General features: G+C 46.1%; 1 protein-coding gene across 1 annotated transcript in view; it reads right to left on the bottom strand.

Moving 5' to 3' along the window:
* The window catches only part of FRMPD3 (FERM and PDZ domain containing 3), a 130,672-nt gene extending 114,795 nt beyond the window's left edge, over positions 1-15,877 (bottom strand). The window contains exon 1 of the mRNA XM_081125918.1: positions 15,800-15,877. The gene's annotated coding sequence lies outside the window, so the exon portion shown is untranslated. The remainder of the gene's footprint in view (positions 1-15,799) is intronic.
* Positions 15,878-18,134: the final 2,257 nt, after the last annotated feature.

Consider the following 18,134-nt stretch of genomic DNA (forward strand, 5'->3'; position numbering starts at 1 on the left):
GTCTCCAGCATCCCCTGTCTTGTTTCCCTCTCCATTTTGAGGTTACCCTATCCAACACTTCCAGTGCTTTCTCCCTGTTCCAAAAGCCTTGTACAGCTTCCCCACCACAAAATTCACCCATCATTATCTCATTTCTGCAGAACCTTGGGTACATCAAGTCATTTGTGCACCCAGGTTTGAAATGGTGGGTCATGGCTGAAAGCTAAGTTCTCCAAAGCTGTTGTGTGGATGTTAATAGATTGTATTTGAGGAGGAAAAGAGGATGGTGAGCTGTGATCAAATACATATTGGAGACCTTAAACAATGTTAGCAGGTTTCTCTACCTAAGACTTCTCAGAGCCTTTAATATGCTAATGTGCATTGTGAAGATCTAAGAGGGGGATATAGCATTCCTCAAACTTATTTGGTCACAGATTCTTTTTTTTTCTTTTTATAGAACAGCTTACAAGACTAGTGGTTTTTTTAATTATTGATTTTAGAGAGAGGAAGGAAGAGAGACAAATATTGATTTGTTGTTCCACTTATTTATGCATTCATTGGTTGATTCTTGTATGTGCCCTGACTGGGGATCAAACCCCACAACCTTGGTATATCAGAAGATGTTCTAACCAACTGAGCTACCTGGCCAGGGCCAGGACTAGTGTTTTATTTGATGTATTTCTCCTCTCACATAACATAGTTGCATTTTGACAACAGTCTTTAATACCTACACCTAAAAGGCTGACTGTGATAGTGTGAAAGTAGGCAGTCTTACAGTGGAGGCAATGATGGTTAGACTGGATTAACCACCAGGCTATAAGGAATATATTTTTGATCACAGGACCCTGGAGGCATAGCTGTCTCATGTTACACATTATAAGTGATTGTCACTTACCAGTCTGCCTGCTCCTGTCCCATATAGTTCCAATACCTTTTAATATTTACCTTTTTGTGCTCTGTCTAGGTGACCAGTAGGGAGTGAATAGAGGAGAGCTCATCTCTCCAATATGTGTCTATTTCTTAAGTTGGCATACTCATTCATGTTTAAGAGCTGGTCCTTCCTGAAGCATTTGTGGCCTTGTTCTTTACTGATACCACCAGTTCCCCAAACTCCATATCTAAAGGCTACTAGGCTTGCTACATCAAGAAGGGCTAGCTGTGAGCTCCAGTTCTCTCTGGGTTTTCTCATATATGTGTGAGAGCCAAGCATTTCTTCACAGTGCACAGAATTTGGAAAATAAGGGCACTGGAGACAACTCAAGGGCTGTTCCCAGTCACACTGCTGTTCTACTAGCCTTCTAAATGGCCTGACCAGACAAGTACCCACAAGGGGCTTCCACTAGCTCCCATTGAAAGAACTGAGATGTTCTTCAATGTGGTGAGATGAGGGGTAGGCAGCAAGCTGCTCTTTTGAAAACAGTGACTTGGTCAGGTGAGGGTTAGTTATCTGAGAACAAGATATTTTCATCCATTCATTAAACTGAGAGCTCTCTGAAAGTGAGAACTGTGCAATATTAAGCTGTTCATAAGAGCACTGTATCCACTGTACTCTGTGCTGGTTAGAGCACCCTAGGAAGAATGTGACCAGTTCTGACCAGGAACCTTAAGAGGCACCTTCACAAATTGGAGTGTTAGAAGAGGAAAGTGACTAAGATGTTATAAGGTCAATAGGCTAAGGCCTCTTCTAGGTCTTGGACCACTGTCGAAAGCTATGAACCCTGAAGGAAGACATGTAGGTACACTTAGTCAACGTTTTACATATAATTCCAGGAAGTTTATGAACCTACAATTTAATAAGCTCAGCTGTGGAATAATACCACAAAAGGAATCACTGAGCAAATTGGATAGATTTAGCAAAAATAGTAAAGTAAAATAGAAGTCAAAAGACAGATTTGAAACAAATGTGATAACTATACTCAGATACAGTCATGTGTCGTATAACAATGTTTCAGTCATTGATGGACTGAATATATGACAGTGGTCCCATAAGATTATAGTGGAGCTGAAAAATTCCTATTGCCTAGTGATGTTGTAGCCATCATAACATCATAGCACAACATGTTACTTATGTGTTTGTGGTGATGCTGGGGTAATCACAAACCTACTGTTCTGCCAGTCATATAATAGTATAGCATATACAATTATATACAGTGTATAATACTTGATAACGATAATAAATGACTACATTATTGGTTTATATATTTACTATGCTATACTTTTAATCATTATTTTAGAGTATACTCTTCCTACGTATAAAAAAATGTTTACTGTAAAATAGTATGCAGTGTGATACAGGCAGTAGCCTCATACATCTTGTGTTTATGGTGTCTCTTGATTGCATCACTTTCTCTTGTGCTTGATTTAATCTCTGTCATTTTGTACAATAACATGCTATACAGGCTTTTAGCTTAGGAGATATAGGCTATGCCACGTAGCCAAGGTGTGTAGTAGGCTATACCACCTAGGTTTGTGTAAGTACACTGTATGGTGTTTGCACAATAACACATTTCTCAGAATGTATCCCCATCATTAAGTGGCATATGACTGTATTTTAAAGGGGCTGCTAAGAGGAAGAAAAAGGAAAGAAGTTACTGAAAGACTGCTTTCATCTCAATATAAAAAAATGTTCTAACTAGACTTTTTCAACAATGGAATAAGCTAGCAAATGCCTCTTCTTAAGGAAGCAGCGAATGTCCTGCTGATGAAAGTTAAAAACTTGAGGAGGAGACTTAACTAGGTGATCTTTAAGGACTGACCTTCCTTCTAACCTCACATTTCCTTCCACCCATGTGTTTGTTTCTGTCACTGAGATCTTTTCTTGTTTATCACAGACCAGAGTCACAATCTTGTTGACAAATAAACCCTCAAATGCAAGAGCAGATGGGAGTTGGCCTCAAGCTTAGGATTGCCTGACCCCCTCACGCCTCCATTTCTACCTTAAGTCATATACCTTACTAGCACCCTTACTAGGGCTCACAGTGTTTTCTTGGCACCAGCTAGTTAATCTAATAAACTAATCTGCACTAATAGGATCATGAATGCTAATGAATTAATATGTTACCTTCCCAAGTGACATATTTGCATTTTAACAGAGGTCTTCAGGAGATAATGCCTTAACTCAAAGGAGTGATTAATGTTGAAATTTCAGCTGTTTGGCAGTCTAGTAAAGGAAATATTTTTGGAAAGAGAACTTTTTTCCAGCCTTCACATCATACATACTATCTGCTAGAAGAGAAAAATACATGTCCCTGCCCTTGAGGGGTTTATAGTTTATAAAGTTGGGGAATTATAATGGCTGACATTTATTGAGCTTCCATGGAAGTGCTAAGCCCTATGATAAGTGCTATATAAATGTTATCTTTGAGTCCTCACAATACCCCTCTGATGTAAGTATTTTTCAGATAAAAGGGTGGGGCCTCAGAGAGGTTAAGTAACTTAGTACCATATTTCACTGACTCTAGATATGAGAGGTAACATTTTCTTAGGTTTCTCTGAGGAAAAAAAAAAAAAAAAAAAAAAAGATGCCACCAACTGAACTATAATGCACCATGGATTGTAAGAAGCATTCCAGTTTTAGAAATGTTAAAACTGTGTGTTCGAAATCATGAAATACATTAAGTGGTAAGTGTGACTCCAGAGTATATACTTTGCCTAATATTGCTCACAGAACCCAGATGGGAACTAGCTGGGAAACACTTTCATATAATAATATAATTGCAAGCTCATATTGATATTTTAATAGAAAATGATTACACAAGGACTGAGAAAGTTGCACACTGAGTCTGAAGTCAATAGCAGCACATGTTGTTGGGGTCATGAACCTCAGTGGTGGAAAGAAACAAGGACAGGATTCAAGATAGGGGGTCTAGGCTGTGCAGGGCCTGGAGCTGAGGTGGGAGGATGGTAGGTAACAAATAACCTTCCATCTGGCACCCTTACATTAGGGAAGTTAGTTTTTGAGAGTATAGCACAATGGCTGGCTTGGGTCAAGTAAAGGGATTAATTAGGAAAACCATGAGAGAGACCTTAGTGAGATGGGAAAGAGAAGGAAAGTGAATTGGCAGATGGTTTTTGAAGGCCAGAGATTTCAATTTGATATGATGGGCAAAAGGGGGCAATTAGTGATTCTTGCAATTACATGCCAACATATTAGGAAAAGCTCATTCTGATGGCCAGAATGAAACAAAACTCTCAGTTCAAAGCCAGAGGCTTCCTTAGGGGAAAAAACAGCACTGTACAAGGGAATTGTGTCATCAGAGGCAGTAGAGTTCAAGGGCATTATGAACACTGAGCTCTCAGCTTTCTCTTGATATGCAGTCCCCTCTTGCCAATTGCATCCCTCACCTGGAAGAGGAAGTAGCAGAGCTGCAGCTACCCAGGCATGCACCCTTCTCCCCTCAGCAATGGGAGGGGGCAGTACAGACTGGATAATGTACAACTTATATCCCCTCCACCCACTACCAAGGGTTTGTTGAGTCCCTACAATGTGTCCGTGTATCCAGCACTGTTCTGCATGACACCTGGATCAAAGAGGCCCCTCAAGAACTCACTCCCTCACTGAGGAGAAAGGTGAATACAGAGGAAGTCAAAGCAATATGAGACAGTGTAATCAAATGCTAAAATGTGGTGGGGAAGTAGTCTGAATTCCAAATTAGAAAAAGGAGGATTGTGGGTGACTCTTATTTTTCTTTATTTTTTTCTGTGTTCTCAGCTTTTAACTATGTATAAGTATTACTTTCATAGTCCGGGGAAAATTGTAATTCAAAAAAAGGAGGGCAGCCAATGAAGGCTAGAATGACTAGGAAAGGCTTCACAGAAGAGGCTGGACTTGAGCTTGTTAGAGGATGCAACAGAAGGATTTGCAGGGGTGGAGAAAAGGTGGCTACTGCAGGTTGGAGGATTAGCAGGAAGATGAGTACACAGAGAGAGGAGCAAGATCTTAGTGGGGTACAGCAGGGCAGGAAGAATAAGGCAACTAGTAGAGCTTGGGGGTCAGGACGAAATAGGTCAGAGAGGTTCAGCTGTTGTGGAAGGCAAGCCTCTTATAATGGAGAGAGGAATTTCTACTTGATATCTTAAGCAAAGGAGAGCTATTATAGGCTCTTGAGCAGGGAGGTGACATGATGAGAGATGTTTTAAGGAGATTCCTTTGGCAGCAGTGTTGAAGGATCACTTGGCGGGAAGGAGAAGGCAGCATGCACAGAGACCAGTCAGGAGGCTGCTGCAGTAATCCGGGCATGAGGTAATGAGAGCGTGGGTTATGATGACAGCAGAAGGAATGGTCAAGAAAGCATGGACTCATGAGGCACTTGTGACAGATGAACTGTCAAGACACGATGTTGACTGATAGAGGGTGGTTGACTGATTCCAAGGCTCAGTCCCTGGGCTATTGAGAGTCATGGTGTCACTAATAGAGACAGAGATTCAAAGAAGGGCTCAGGGCTACAGATCAGTTGGAGAGGTGTTCCTGAGTTTGGTTTTAGTTGTAGCAAATTTAAAGTGATGGTAAAATTCAAAGAGAAAATGTTCTTAAAGGTAATAATGAAATGGAACTGGAGTTCAGGTTAAAGGCCAGGTGTTGTCATTTACAGCAATCACCCAGAATTCTAAAGGAAGACAAGCTGTATTTAGAGTGAGTGCGGAAACCTCTAGAAAGGAAAGAAAAAAAAGAGAAAGAAAAAAAGCAGACCTAACAGCCAATTCTGATTTGGACTTTGCAGGTGACAGACTCTAAACAGTGCAGCAACAGCAGGTTGGTAGGTCTGTTTAAAAAATCCCCCTCCTTTTTCTCTGTCAGCGAGTGATTTCCCTACATATTAGAAAGATTGCAGCTTGACTGTAGGTGACAAGATGAATATGGAACAATACTCACTTTGTTAATCATATCTGCATTCTTTGTGATTTCACTGATGGCAGCAACAGAAGCAGTGTGACACACAGCACCCTCACCAGCCCTGTGAGTGGGTCCTGCAAGATCTAGACATCTGGATCTGAAGCAAATCCTGTCAAAAATTAATTTCTGTATCTCAGTTTACCCCTGTGTCAACTGGAAAAGCATCTGTGACTTATTTGCTTTGGCCTGGGTTAGAAATGGGAAGATTAAGAGAACAGTTACTTAAGGGGAAAATCTGCAGGTGGAAGACAAAATTTGGGATAGATTCAGTGAATGTAGATTACAGCACAGTTTCCAAACTGAGAGATCTTGACTCTTACCTGGTTGACTCTTAAGCCCATTGTCACCACCATGCCCTCTTCTTTCAGCTTTCAATGGGCTTTTCCATGTGAAGGGTTGTAAATAGGACAACTGCCCTAGTCAGCCACTTGCAATTACTCTTCCCAATCCCCTACTTCCATAGGCATCGTCCACTTGAGACACCTGCCCACTACTCAGCCACCCTCCTAACCATCACCCCTACCTCAAACCAGCAACCAGAATACTAATCAGAATCCAGAAAAGAAATTTTCAGCAAGGAAGTGCTGGAGATCACTGGTTGACAGACTATTATGCAGTGTGTGTGTGTATGTGCATACGGGCATGTTCATCCACCAGTCTAGCCATCTGTTCGTGTTTTCCCAGTAAGTTTGGATCACAAGGAAAGATAGACCTGCTTGGGTGGTCCTACCCCCCCCCCCCCAGCTGAGCTCCCTTGGTGGTTAGGAGCCCACAGCCTAGGAAGACTTATTCTCCACTCATTCATCTTTAGAAGGCTCATTCCCTCTCACAAGAGCCAGTAAGAAGAAGGGGGTTAAAATCTCACAAATATCCCTTCCAACCCAAATATGAGGCACTAGGCCCCGACACCTGCCCAGGGCCGAAACTCAGTGGGCTAGGCATTGAGGGGAAAGCTGGTGGGGGAAGCAAATGAACAGGCAGAGGCCTCTCCCATTACCCTCCCACCCACCTGTGGCCTCCTCCCTTTTTCTCATACCAGCTGTAACAACAGGACTCCAGCTGGCATTAAAGTGCTGTGGTAGCTCTTGCCATGACCTGGCACAGGTGTGACCTCCACTGGGATGTCCCAAGTGCTGAGAGGAGTTTTTAAACTGATTTTTTTGTTTATTTGTTAATCCTCACCCCAGGATACTTTTTCCATTGATTTTTAGATAGAGTAGGAGGGAGAGAGGGAAGGGGAGAGAGAGAGAGAGAGAGAAGCATCAATGTGAGAGACACATCGACTGGTTGCCTCCTGCATGCGCCCCCACTGGGGCTGGGGATCAAACCTGCAACCCAGGTATGCACTCTTGACCAGGAATCAAACCTGTGATCCTTCAGTATACAGGCTGATGCCCTAACCACTGGGCCACACCGGCCAGGGCTTTAAACTGATTTTACCAGGGAAATTGAAAGCTGTCTCCTTGCTCTCAGCAGGTCTCATAGGACTTGAGAGCTTGAAGCAGAACACCCCCTGCCTCTAGCCTCCCTATTGGGGGTGTAGTACTCAGAACCCCAGTTTAGTTGTCATCTCAACGATACTGCAGCCAGATTCCCCATAGTTTACTCCTTCAGGTCCTGCCATTGAGGACATTGAAGTTTCCAGTGCAAATCTACTTTACTTGGAATGGTTAACTGATTAACCCATTGTTGTCTTACTGCCGGTGAAATTGAGTCACATGAAGGCCCTGAGGGCAAGGGTCAAAGAATGTGTAAGTACTGAGGCTAAGAAGGAGGGAGCAGGTGAGACAAAAACAATTCAAGAGTACCTACTTGGTGGTTTACCATCCAGGACAATGCCTTAAGTGCCTTTTGGATCTGACCCTCATCTCTATGCCCACTGCCACCATCCTAATTATCTCTCACTTTAATTGCTATAGTATTTTACAAGCTGGTCTCAATTTCTCCTTATTCCAATCAAGTCTGCTTCCTAGCACATGGTTAACCATCTTAAAACACTTCACATTAATTGTCCAGCAGCCCTTCAGGATGTCCTCAAGTCGAAACCCCTCATGCTGACATCAAAAGGCCCTTCAAATCAAGATACTCCTTACCCAGTAAGTCATTTTTCCCCACTGTGCCTCCAAACACCCCTCTCCTCTAACCAGACCTCCCTCTCACTCTTGCTTGATCATGCCATGACCATCTCCATTTCTGGCCATTTCCCTAACTATGCAATCCCCTTGGAAGCCTGCTTCTTTTCTAGTCAACAATCTCAATCTCACACATTATTTAAAATCTAACTCAAGTTCAACCTCTTCTAGGAAGCCTTCTCCCTCCATTCCAGCCATGCTGCTGGCTCTCTCTGTGCCCTGAACTCCTACAGTGCTTACTGTTTAGAATACATGATGTGGTATATAATTGTTTTCTAACTTGTTTTATTCTTAGTTGCTTCATATGAATAAGTATTATTTTTCTGCTAAATTATGAATTTCTAAAGAGCAGACCCTTTGCTCTTTCTTCCCTTCTCACCATAACATTGGTATTGGGCTAGATCCAGGAGCGCTCAATAGACTCCTGTTCCTTTGCCTTAACTCCAAAATTAAGAAAGAATGAGATGAATGGAGGCACTCTGAGGGTGTTTTCTATCTGTTCCCTCCCCTTTCTCAAAAGATGTTCCAGGTGGTTGAGGAGCTGAGGCTGCCAAGAGAAACCTAGCCAACCAATGGGGCTAGCCCGTTGGATCTCTAGTTTTCAATACACTCCCACCTCCTAAGGCTTTCCCAGCGATCAATAATGCTGCTTAAGTGATCAATCTGAGACACAATGGGCTGTAGGGGCCAGTGTTTGATTAACTCAGAAAATAAATGTATTCTAGAAGAGACAGAGCAAGGAAGGAGGAGCAGAAAAGAAAGTAGGAAAAAAGGTGAGCTGGGGGGAGGTAGAGGGAGAGACTGTTTTATAACTGAGGATACATAGGATGGAGCTGACAGTAGTCTCACCTGATCTGATTCAACAGCTAAAGCAAGTTCTTACTGAGGCAGCTAAATAATCTTGGGGCTTTCTCAGAGCCCAGTGAATATACGGGGGGGGGGGCTAGAGAATCTTTGATCTTGGCAGAAACATTTTTGCCATTGTCCACTAAGTACCTAAGAAGCTGCAGTCTCTATATTGGATGAAGAAGTGGGTGTGGGATGGAGACTTCAGGGGACACAAAGAAAGGACTTGGGTCTTGAGCTATGCTAATTGGCTGGGTTTACAGAAATCCCATGCTCTGGCATTCTTTGGCCCTCCACCCAAGACTGGTGACTCTGATACCCATGATGATATGGATAGTTAGCTCATCTGCAAGGGTAATATCAGTATTACTTTCTCTCCATTCATTGGTGTACATACTATCCCTCCTCCCAAGGCTCTGGGGCAGGATATTTAATCATTTGGCAGTTATTTAAAAATAAAGATTTCTTTTCTGAAAATTTTCTGGAGGGCCCAAATTTCTATACCACTAATCATAATCTTTCTGGGAAAGATAGTGCTACCTGGAAAAACATAGTAGATGGCTCATTACTCTGAGAAAGTTCCTCTGTTAATATAACCATGATTCCTGCTACTCTCATAAAAAACCCATTTTTCACAGATGATGGTATTATTATTCTCTCCATCATGCAGGCTCAAAGTCTCAAAATCATCTTTGACTCTTCTTGCTTCCTCATCCCATTCATCCAATTGATAGATAAATCAGGGTTTCTTCTACCTCCAAAATCCATCCATCTCCTTATTTCTATCCCCATCCAGCCTCCTAGCTGGTCTTCATGCCTCCAGGATGGCCCCCTTTAAACCAATCTGCCAAAGGTGGGGAAAAAGAAAAAAGAACCTGAATCTAATCAATACTAAATCTAATTTCCACTCACAAGAGATACAAGGGATAGTGGGACAAGCTAAATGACAAGAGGAAGCAGAAAAAACAGAATGTGGGACAGTGCACAGAACAAGTAACCTGATTTCTCTAACAAGTCAAAGAGAGGGTACTGTTGAAAGGGCCTTAGGAGACATAATGACCAAATGTAATATATGGAGCTTTTTTGGATCTTGATTCAAACAAGCCAACTGTAAAGCATGTTTTAAGACAATTGAGGACATTTGATTATGGACTGGGTGGTGAATAATACAGAAGCATTATTGTTACTTTTGTTAGATGTATTAATGGTATTGTGGTTGTGTGAGAAAATGTTCAGTTTTTAAAAGATGCATAAAGAAGTATTGGTGAAATGCATGATTGACGTTTAAAATTTATTTTTAAACACTTCAGCAAATAAAAAAAGGCTAAATAAAGCAAATATGGCAAAGCTCTGATAATTACTTAATGTGGGTTATGGGTTAGTATATGGCATTACTATACTGTTTTTCTGTTTGTTTGTTTGTTTTTTGAGAGATGTTCATAATTAAGAAGAAAAACAAAAGTCATCAACTATACGTAAGTCTACCTTCCTGCTTTATCTTCCACTCCTATCTCATTTCTCTTCTCTATAACACAGCTACCCTATGTCCTTGCTCAAGGGATTCCTGTCTGAACTTCATCCCTTCACTTACTCATTAATTCATTTGTTTACTCAACAACTATCTATTAAGGACCTCTAATATGCATTAGGCACTATAAATGCAAAGATGACTGAGATGAGACAAGGTGCCTCCTTCATGTTTATATTCTCCCCAGGAACTAGCACAGCACATTGCACATAACAGGTGCTCGATAAATGTTTATGGAACTGATACACAGGGAGATATGTGATAGAATCCCTATCTAACATGAACCAACAAGTATTTAATCCAACCCTATAAATGCTTATTGAACACCTACTATGTGCAACCCATTGTGTGCTATGGGGATAAAAAGGAAATGAAAATCAGCAGGCTCTTTCCTTCACTGAACTTCTAATGTAGATAAGGCATACACATATGAGAAGCTATATTTGTATGTGAAGAATTAATGATTCAACCAATAATAATGGGGTGAATCAGCAATGTACTTGCCAAATGTATTTTTGAGAAAATAAGTGTAGGAGTTCAGAGGAGGGAGAGAGATCATTTCAGTCTAGAATGATCAGAGAAGATGGTGATCAGAGGAGGTGAATTTGAATGTAGAGTTGAAGAACAGATACAGTATTATTGGATGGGAGAGGAGCTTAGAAAGAGAGGAGAGGGCATTCCTGGTGAGCAGAATGGCACGAGCAGATGCAAAAAATGTACAAAAGACAAGTTTAGGAGACCTTGAGGAAAAAAATTTGGCTGGCATAGAGGGTCCAGATAAGGCTGTGTTTCTCAAGTATACCAAGTACATTAGGGAACTTTATAAAATGCATGTTCCTTGACTATAGTTCCCAGACTGACTGAAGCAGAAGTTCAGATGGTGGGACCCATGAATCTGCATTTGAACAAGTTCCCCCAAGTGATTTTGAGACATTAAACTTTGACATTCCATGATGTGGACAAAGAGTAAGAAATGAAGTTGGAAGAATACATAGTGTTAGGCCCACTCAAGGAGAGCCTTGAATGCTTAGGCTAAGGAGGCTGAAATTTATTCCACAGGTAATTAGATATCACCCCTCAAATATGTTGATCAGAAGTGTCATGAATAAAAGATATTTAAGAGTATTAATCTGGCAAGTGTGTGTCTTGTGGACTGGAAAGGAAGGAGACTAGTACATTGTATACATGAGGTGGTAGCAGGGGATTGGGTAGACCAGGGGGGAGTCAAAGATAGTTCTGAGGTTTCTAGTCTGGGAGACTATTAGTCTTGCATAACAGAGAGGTCAGAAGAGCAACCATCTTTGAGAGATAATGAGATGATTTGTGAATGCTTAGTCTGACATGATGGCAGACTGTCCAAGGGAAAATTTTCAGCAAGTAACTGAAAATATAAGACTGAAATATAGGAGAGGAATTAAATTTGGGCTAGAGAAGTGGGAATAGCCAGAAGAGGCCTAAGAGTGGGAAGCCCTAACAGCGGTTCCTGTCCTTGCCAGCAGAGGAAGTGAAAAGCAAGAGGAACCAGAGAACACCCAGATTTGAGGGGTAGGAGGTAGAGCTAGCAAAACAGGGGGAAAAGGAGGGGTCACCAGGGTTTAAAGGGACCCAAATAGTACAACCAGGCAGAGAGTTCTTCAGTAAGCTAGGGATGGCTAGCAGTGTGGCTAATGCCAAAGTGAAGCTGAGGCTCTGAAAAGATCACTAGCTATGGCATCCATAACAGAGAAACCTGCTCATCTCATGTTTATCAACACAAATAGGCACACTGGTTCCTACATGTAACAAGCTGCCTCTCTCTCTCTTTCTCTCTCTCTCTCCCTCCCTCCCTCCCTCCTCCTTCCCTCTTTCTTTGTTCCCTCCCCTTGCCTCCAGTCTCCCCCCCCCCCCCACACACACACTCACTCTGGTCACTGTGATTTCCCAGCTCATTTTGATTGCCCAGGGGAGTAGGGGCTAGTGTGCCACAGGGCTGTTCTCATTTCACTGAAGGATGGTGCCTTCAGAAAAGGGGATGCTGCCTGTTGTGGATGAGAAATCATACAGAACTGCAAGATCTCTGCCATCTCCTTACCAGCTCAGCTGAGTGGGGACTGAAAAGGAGGGAAGATGACTGTGCTTCCCTCACCTTGCTCCCTCCCCTCCCCCTGTCCCCTAGGCCTCAGATTTCTCAGCAGAGCTGCAAGGTCCAGCCCATTTTGTGAGTCCTTTGTTTTGGCTGCTGATAATGCAAAAGAATGTTTTTCTCTCTGAATTTATGGTAAGAAGGAAAACAGAAGTCCTTGAGAGAAGAGCCAGAACAGAGTTTTCTGTTGCAAATGCTAATAGCTTTAAGGTCAGCCCACAGCTGAAGCTAACTTGAGTGTGCCTTTCTCCCAGGGACCTGTCTTAACTAAGGGTCTTCACTCAGAATAGACGGGGACCTTCCAAGCCCTAGAAGTTTTTGCTAGGGCCTCTGTGAAGGCATGAGTCCCAGAAGTCAAGCTTGTCTTTGTAAACCTCACTCCCCACTACTGGCTCTAAGTGTGTGTCTATATGTGTGTGTGTGTGTGTGTTTAGGTATTGTGTGTAATTTGTATGTGGGTGTGTGCAATTTGTGTGTGTGTGCATGTTTTATGTCTTCAAATCCTTCTTCTATTGCCTTGGTGCTGCCCTCTCAGGGTGCTTTATCTAGTGCCCACAGAGCCCAATTATTTCTGCAGAATGGGGGCGGGTGGGTACAGAGTGCTTCTGTTATCCTGCATCCACCCATGCTTCCTCCAAGGGCTAAAGTGCAGACTACTGCAGTGGGGCAGTGCTGGACCAATGCTTCTCCTCCACCCATACCACCCTGAATCCCCTGTACTTACCCCTATACCCCAAGACTGCAGCTGCCCCACCCCACTCCTTTGCCTTGCCCAGCTTGCTGCTGTTATAGCATCACTAGCTTGTGTTTATGGGGGCACTTGCTGGCTTCAGGCCCTAGCTCCACAAGTTTGGGTATGGAAGTGTACTAGGAGCCTGGGGCTCTCATCACCCTATCCTGGCCAGCCTTCTCTTTCTGGTGGCCATCAGCCCACACTTGCAAGGCAATTGTGGTGGCGGGTGTCTGTGGGAGAGAGGAGAGGATCTCTCCACATGCAGCAAAAGTGTTTCTCTCCTGCTTGGATCATATCCCCTCCCTTGTCAGAATCCTGCAGTGGCTCCCAATTGCCTCTCACTCCATTTAAATATTCTCTCTGTGGGCCTCAAATCCCTCCATAATTACATCCCACCTTCCCACATCCCCACTCCCACACACACATCATGCCTAACTCAGGGCCAGACATAGACAGGAGACAATGCCACAAAGGTTCCTGCCAGGGTCTTGCCACAGGTGCCTGAAAGCCCCACCAACAGAGCCATTCCATTGCCTCCTTTAAAAATGCAAATATTATGTGAGAGGTGAAGGCCATCTACAATTATCAGCTATTAACACTTTGGCCAGGCAGGGATTCTGTCTTCAGAAGTGACCATGTAAGGAGTGAAGCCCCACCTAAATGGTCTAAGGGGGTGGAAGAAGGGACCCAGAGGCGCCTGGAGCAGCTTACGGTAGGGGTGCAGGGAAGGGGCTCTGACGTGGAAGCCATCTCAGTCACGACTTTACCAAGGGTTACAGTCTGACTCCGGGTCTCTACTTAAAGCCAGTCAAACTCAATAGTTCGCCCCTCAAAAAAATCTTACTTCCCCCTTCACACGTACATCATGTCTATATCACCTCAGGGGTACTTTCATGCCAAACTACTAAGGTTGAATTGCTTCTTTACACATAAAAAATAAACCACAGAATTGGATAGAAGCCAATGTGCCTGCTAGGGCTTGGCCAAGTCTGGTTGAGGTCTCCCTGGAGAAAGCTGAGAGCCTTTTGCTCAGTGGAAATAGCAAAGGCTTCCTAGGAAACCTCTCTCAGTTCCCAGGAAGCGGGACCTGGGTTCCCCCGGCTTCTCCTGCAGTGAGCCTGACACGCAGGGAAGGGGAGGGAGAGCCGTGGTCTCTGAGCTGAGGTCCCGGGTGTCTGAATTGCCACACTACCCGGCCCCTCCAGGCCAAAATACGCGCCTTTTACCCCAGCCTTCCAGCGAGGAAAACTCACTCGGAGATTCTCTCTGAGTCAGCAGAGTCCCCCGCCCTTCGCCCAGAGAAGGGCGCCCCCAAGGGAGCCATGGTCTTATAGCAATTTCTCCAACGGGCAGGAGTCCAGAGACTGCCCCGCCCTCTGCAAGAGCTGCAGGATGCCGAGACCACCCCGAGGTCTCTGCAGCAGGGACTAAGATGCCAAAGGGAGGGGAAAGGTCTAGCAGAATTCAGCATACACTGTGATCAAGGGCTGTTTGGTACAGCTGCAAGGGTGGGGTTGCCACCTGCTTCTGGGGGAAGGTGTTAAGCATTTGCCCCTGCTATGGTTTCAGTGTGTATGTATGGGTGTGTATGCGGAGGGGGAGGCCCGGGAGCTCGGGTGTGGACAGGCACGACTACAAGAGTTGGAAACGCTTTTTGCCACAATGGAGTTCCTAAGGGCCCTGGCGGAGGTGTCCACTGTAGCTTAGGTTGGGGGTTGGCTGTATGTTTGTGTGATGGGGCAGCAGGTACTGGATCTGCAGTAATGTGCAGTTGTCATGTAGTTTCTTGGGGACATTCTGAGAAAACACACACACTCATATACACGCTCTCCAAGCTCCAAAGCAGCAGGCTGGGGAGTAGAGGAGTGTGTGTGTGCGCGTGTGTGTGCATGTTTTAGCTGCGCTGGTGAGGTGGTGCGTATAGCTAGCTGTATGTGTTTGGGTGACTGCTTTATTAGTATCCTGGTGGGAGGGAGCAAGTGTACGTGTGTGTGTGTGTGTGTGTGTATTTCGTATTTGGAGGGGGGTGACTGTGTAGCTCAGAGCCCGGTATATGGTGCGGCTGTGTGTGCATGTGTGTGCGTCCGTGTCCGCGTGTGACCATGGCCTCGGGAACCACGCACATGCTTCAGACAGTTGTTTCTGGCAGCCCTGGGTCTCGGGCTTCTCCGGGCATCCCGGCTAAGTGGTCACCTCCCAGCCAGGCCCCGCGTCTCGCCACCTCTCCCAACTGTGCCCACGGCCCTGGCGCGCACACAAAGGCTCCATAATGAATGCGCTGCACTCCCCTGCACTAGCCTTCTCACCCTGCAACCCCAGCAGCCAAGGCGAGCCCGCCAAGCGGGAGACTCACTGGGACACTGGCACTCACCACAGCCGCAGCTTTCACCCGCCCAAACTCCGGGCTGCCCGACGCTCGTCTCCCTGTGCCTTGGCCCCGGCTCCCGGGGGCGCCCAAGCGCCGGTCGTCCCGGAGCCCGCCCGGGGCGGCACGCTTCCGCCCCCACCCACCCCCAGCCGGGCTGAGACTGAGGGCGCGCCCCCCTAAAGGCACCGTGCCTTTTACCTTCCTCCTCCGCCTCCTCTTCCTCCTTCTCCTCTTCAGAGGTGCGGTGGCAGTGGCGACGGCGGCAACGGCGGCGGGACTAGGGCGCCAGTATCCCCGAGCTCCGCACGGGCGTGTGGCTCAGTGGCGCCGGGCCGCGGGGTGAGCAGAGGTTGGCTGGGCGGCAGCAGCCGGCCTGGGACGCGGGGAGCTGGCGCGCAGGCGGCAGGCTGCGGGCAGGCTGGCAGCGGTGCGCGCGGACTCCTCGAGCCGGCTCCATGGCTGCGCCGCGGGCGGCACCATCGCCGTGGCTCGCTCTTCGCTCTCTCGCTCCAGGAGTGCGGCAGGCAGCGAGGTGACGGATGGCGGAGAGGCTGCCGGACGGCCGAGGAGGGGTGGGGAGAAGGGGCGGAGGGAGGGGGAAGAGGAGGGGGAGAAAGAGGAGTACAGAATGAGGGGCCTCTCCGGAGCCTCCAGACCCTCGAGTGCTGGCGTCGGTTTCCCCGAATGGGAACGCGGCTTAAAGGCACAGCTCCCAGCTCGGGTCACAACTAAAAATAAGCACAATATTAGCAATTGGGGAAAGAATCTCACAATAAACAACCCAGCCACCCAGCCACCGAGCCACCGAGCCACCGAGCCACCCAGCCACCCAGCCACCCAGCCACCCAGCCACCCAGCCACCCAGCCACCCAGCCACCCAGCCACCCAGCCACCCAGCCTAGCGCTGCCTCACTTCTTGAACCTGAGCGTTCTGGCTAGGCTCTGCCGGGAACTGCTGGCAGCTAAGAGGGCAAAGCAATTTTCAAAGTGAACTAGGGAAGGGTGGGGGGAGTGAACTGCGGAGAAGTGGCAACCAGAACGCTAGCTTAGGGGCTCCATTCCCTGGCCCCTGACCTTGTTTTCCTCAGCTCCCCCGCGTCCCTGTGCTTGCCTTCTTCTGGGGTTGCCCTCCCTGCAGCTTCCTCCTAGTCACCACTGCCAACATCCATACGCACCTTGAGTTTCAGCTTCGGCTCAGGCTCCAGCTCGCAGCGCCTCTGCCCAGCCCTGGAGTACTAGTTGTTTGGAGCCCAGGTCCAGCCCCGGAGCCCACCTCAGGAAGGGAGCAGTCTGCCGGTGGGGAAAGGTTCGCTTAGAGCATACGATTCGATCGGTGAGAAGGGAAGAAGGTTAAGGTATGTGCGTGTGTGTGTGTGTGTGTGTGTGTTCAGCAGCAAATGGAGGGAGAGTCCTGCACACACACACACACACCAAAAGAGAGTAGCTAGGCAGGCAGCACAGTGCCTGATGAATGATGGCAGGACATTTTTTTAGACATGCTGTGAATACTAACCATGTGGCAGCCTAGATTCAAGAAAGGCTGTTGGTCTCCCAGTTTCTCCAGGCCCCTTTTGAGGAGTTTGGGGACCAAGAAGAAAGGCCTTTCTCTCTCTCTCACAAAGAGCAACCTCAGTAGGGACCCAGAGGGACTAGGAAGCTGGAAAATGGGTCTAGAAGGGCAAAGTTGGGGCCAGAGAAGAGAAAAGCAAAAGGAAGCAGTGGAATTGAAGAGCCTCTGGTGATACCAAATGTGTGGTGAATTTCACAGTGTCAGAAGACCCCCAGAGAGATAGCTAACATTGGTACATTTGGCCTCAGCAGTTCCAAGGGAAAAGGTGAGCCCTCCTCAGTTTCACTGTGTGCCTGGACTCTAGAAGGGATGCTGTTGGGAAAGGGGACCCATTCCAGTTGGAATATTCTCCTCACCTCCAGTTCTATTTAAGCATTTGGGTCAAGGAGGCTGGAGGGCTATTGAGTCACAATCGCAGGACAAGAGGATGGTCTTGTAACCTGTGTGGAATTTCCAGGATACAGAGCTCTGGGTGCAGGGATCTGTGGCTCCCCACAGTTAGGATCAGCACTGGAGTAGCTGACTAGCAGATTTGGTGGCCTGTCCACTGAGCACACTTTTTGCTTCCTTCCTGGCATTTCCTACTGTGAAGAAAAGGATGGAAATTCCCTGCATCTGGATGGGGATAGTCTAGGCAAACAAGCTGATGGAATTATTAAAAATAGATGGTGAGTGAAAGTAAAGATATGCAGGAAGAGAAACACAGCATTTTTAGCAAATGCCGAGGCAGACCTGTACACAAAAAGATGCTCTGAGAAGCAAAACACACACACAGAGACACACAGGGACTCACACATGGGACCACAGACATGCTGAGCTAGTACAAAGAAGAAGAAGAAGTTGAATTCTAGCCAAAGAAGTAAATCAGAATTGATTTCTAATCCTTCCAAAAGAGAGAGGTGAAGAGAAGCAAGGAAGAGTCAGATTCCTGTCTCCAGGGATTGGAGAGGGAGCTGGGAAACA

This window comes from Miniopterus schreibersii (assembly GCF_964146895.1).
Source record: "Miniopterus schreibersii genome assembly, chromosome: X".
NCBI lineage: Eukaryota > Metazoa > Chordata > Mammalia > Chiroptera > Miniopteridae > Miniopterus > Miniopterus schreibersii.